This window comes from Elephantulus edwardii, unplaced genomic scaffold (assembly GCF_000299155.1).
Source record: "Elephantulus edwardii isolate Elephantulus edwardi_28Jun2011 unplaced genomic scaffold, EleEdw1.0 scaffold00130, whole genome shotgun sequence".
Classification (NCBI taxonomy): domain Eukaryota; kingdom Metazoa; phylum Chordata; class Mammalia; order Macroscelidea; family Macroscelididae; genus Elephantulus; species Elephantulus edwardii.
Genome location: NW_006399880.1, coordinates 4,410,027 through 4,414,063, shown reverse-complemented (window position 1 = coordinate 4,414,063; position 4,037 = coordinate 4,410,027).

Below are 4,037 nucleotides of genomic sequence, written 5' to 3'. Positions count from 1 at the left end.
CTGTTCTTGAGATGGTTCTGAAATTCAGGTGGGATAGACTCAAAGTTATATTTTGGTTCCTATGTATTTGGTTTAATTTTCCTCAGCTTCAGCTTGAACTTGCATGTAAATGGTTGGTGGTCTGTTCCACAATCAGCTCCGGGCCTAGTTTTCACAGCTGATATTGAGCTTCAATGAAATAGAATTGAGAACACAGAAATCAGCCGAGCTACATATGATCAATTGATTTTTGACAAGGAGACAAAATCAGTTAAATGGAGAAACAACAATATCTGTAACAAATGGTACTGGAAAAACTGGAGAACCATCAGCAGACAACTGAAGCAAGGTCCACACCCCACACATACACAAAAACAAACTCAAGGTAGATCAGAAATGTAGGGGTAAAACTGAAAACTATGAAGATAATAAGAGGAAAAAAACCATAGAAACACATCTAGAAGCCCTACTATGTGGAATTAATAGAATTTTCAAGCATAACTAAAAACCTACGATGGTAGAGGATAAAATAGATGAATGGGACATTCTAAAAATCAAATCCTTGTGTGCATCAAACTTCTCTAATAGGGTAAAAAAGAAAGCCTACAAACTAGGAAAAATAGTTGATAAGGACATATCTGAAAAGGGACTCAGAACTAAAATTTATAGACTATTCCAGCACATCAATAAGAAAAAGAATAAAAAACTGAATCACAAACTGGGCAGAAGAGATAAATAGAAGTTTCACAAAAAAAGGTCAGATGGCCAACAAACATAGGAAAACATGCTGTAAATCACTAGCTATTATTGTTGTTGTTAGGGTCCAGCCAGTTGAAAGAACTCATAGCTAACTATAGGTTCTATGCACAGATCTGTGAACAACAACATATCTGAACTCTGTCCTACGCTGTACCATCTACACCATCTCTGACACACTTGAGCCCATTGCTGCTGTCACTGTGTCCATCCATCTCATTGAGGACTTCCTCTTCTTCACTGACGTGATGTGCCTCTCCAAGGACTAGCCTTTCCTGGCAACATGCCCAAAGCATATGAGTTGAAGCTTTGTTATTCTTGCCTCCAAGGAGCAAACTGGATGCATTTTTTCCAGGACATATCTGTTTGTTCTTTTGGCAGTCCACGAGATATTCATGACTCTTCTTCAACACACTCAGAAGCATTTCTTCTGCCATCTTTATTCATTGTGCAGCTCTTAGACACATAGATTAGGTCTGAATCAGGATCTCCTTAGTCTTCAAACAGATAATTGCTTCTCAGTAATTTGGAAAGGTCCCTCACAGTGGACTTGTTTGATGCAATATGTTTCCTAATCTCCTGACTGCTGGTGTTGATTGTCGATCCAAGTAAGACAAAATCATTAACAATTTAAAACTTTTCTCTATCTGTCATGATGTTGCTTATCAGTTCAGCTTTGAGTATTTTTGTCTTCTTGATGTTGAGATGCAATCCATATTGAAGGCTGTAGTTCTAGGTCTACAGCAAGCTTTTCAAGTTCCCTTCACTTTCAGCAAGAAAGATTGTGTCATCTGCATAATGCAGGTTGTTGATGAGTCTTCCTCCTATCCTGATGCCACATTTTCCTTAGAGTCAAGCTTCTCAAATGTTTTGTTCAGCATACAGATTAAGAAAGGTGTGGAGAAAGGATACAATCCTGATGAACACCTATCCTGATTTTATGTATTCCCTTGCTCCATTTGGACAACAGTTTCTTGGTCTAGGTATGATTATGATAATTATGAGCATAATTAAATGTTCTGTAATTCCTGTTCTTCTCAATATTAGCCCAAGTTTGGTATGACACACATAGTCAAATGCCTTTGTATAATAAATACAACACAAATAGACATTCTTCTGGTATTCTCTGCTTTCAGCCAGGATCCGTGTGACATCAGCATTAAAATCCTTGTGCCATGGCCTCTTCTAAACCCAGCAGCTCTCTGTTAATATACTGTTCTAGCCATTTAAAAAAATCTTCAGCAATATTTGCTTACATGTACTACTAATGATATTATTTGATAATTTCCACATTCTGTTCGATTGCCCTTCTTGGGACTAGGAAAAAGTATAAATCTTTCCAGTCAGTCAGTCAGTCAAGCAGACATCCTCCAAATTTCCTGGTATAGACTGGTGAGTACGTCCAGTGCAGTATCTATTAGTTGAAACATGTCAGTTGGTATTCTACCAATTCTGGGCGCCTTATTTTTTACCAGTTCCTTCTGTGCAGCTTAAACTATTTATTTAATTACAACTGGCTCTTGTTCATATTTTTCATTGTCAATCAATTCTTTTTGGTAGAGTGATTCTGTGTATTCTTTCCTTTTTTTTTTTTTAAATGCCTCCTGGATCATTCAAGATTTTGCTCATAGCATCTCTCAGAACTGCAACTTGAGGCTTGAATTTGTTTTTCAGATCTTTCAGCTTGATAAATGACAAACAAATTCTTCCCTTTTTATTCTTTAGCTCCAGTTCTCTGCACATTTGTTTTAACACTTTGTTTTCTCGAGCTGCTCTTTGAAATCTTCTATTCAGCTCCTTTACTTTGGTGTTTTGACCCTGTGTTTTGGTTTCTCAATACCCTCCTGAAATTTTCAGATTCTCTTCTGACATCCCTTTTGGTCTTTGCTTCCTCTTCTGTGATTGTAACAAAATTTGCTCTCTTCATGATATCTTTGATTTCATCTACTAATTCATCAAATCTTTAATCATTTGTGTTCAATGTCTCAAACATATTCTGGAGATGAATTTTCAATTCAGGTGCGATGGACTAGCTATTAGAGAGATGAATAGGAAAACATCTATGAGCTAGTAATCCACCAGATACTGTGCTGGAGAGGGAGGGGCAATCTCCTCCTCTGACAGTTGGATTCAATTCAATGATACACAACAAGAAAAGGAAAAAAAAATAGAAAAACCACAGTGAGCTAGCATCTCACCTCAGCAACAAGAGCAAAGTTCAACAAGACAGCAAATAATAAAAGTTAGTGAGGATGCAGAGAGACTGGAGCCCTCATGCACTGCTGGTGGGAATGCAAAATGGTACCATCACTATGGAAGACAGTCTGGCACTTCCTCAAAAAGTCAAAAGTAGAAATATCATTTAGCCCAGCTATCCCACTACTGGAAATAGACCCCACAGAAAGCAGAGCTGCAATACAGAGATATTTGTACACCCATGTTTATTGTAGAATTATTCACAATAGCAAAGAGATGGAAGCAGCACAATTTGCTCATCAACATTTGAATGGATAGAGAAACTATAGTATATTCATTCACACATTTGGAAGACGTTGTTGTTGTGTGATGTTGTGTCAGAACCAACTCAAGCTGACTCTCCAGCAGGCTTTCAGAAGGTAATAAACTCCAGGGGAGGAAACTCCCATCCTTCTCCTGTAGAGCAGCTGGAGGATTTGAACAACATGCCTTTACAATTGCATCACAACTTCTTACCACTAGGCTACCAAAGGCTCTTTTGGAGGACGTCCAGTTGAGTGGAAGGTCTCAGTCATAAGATGACAAATACTGCATAAACACACAGTTGTAATAATAGGATCTACATGTGGCAGGGTGGGATGGGGAACAAAGGGGGAAAAACAATGGATAGATAACAAATATAGGACTGGATTAGGTGAAAGGAAGGACAATTTGAAAGGAATGGATGATTAGAAATGATGTGACAATAGCCTGCAACAGGAGAAGTATTACAAAATGGTTGGGAGAGGGGGAGGGAGGAAAATGTGCACGAGCCAATGAATGATAACTAAGTTCTTTGTGAACGTTCACTAACAGAATAATGTTGTTGTTGTTACGTGCCGTCGAGTTGCTTGCGACGCATAGCGACCCTATGTATACAACAGCCCTAAACTCCGCTCTGTCCTGTGCCAATCGCACTGTGTCTGACACTCCCATCCCAATTATCCCGGTCACTGAATCAATCCACCTCATAGAGGGCCTTCCTCTCCTGCACCGTCACTCCACACTCCCAAGCATGATGTCCCTCTCTAAGGACCGGTCTCTCCTCACAACATGTCCAAAGTATG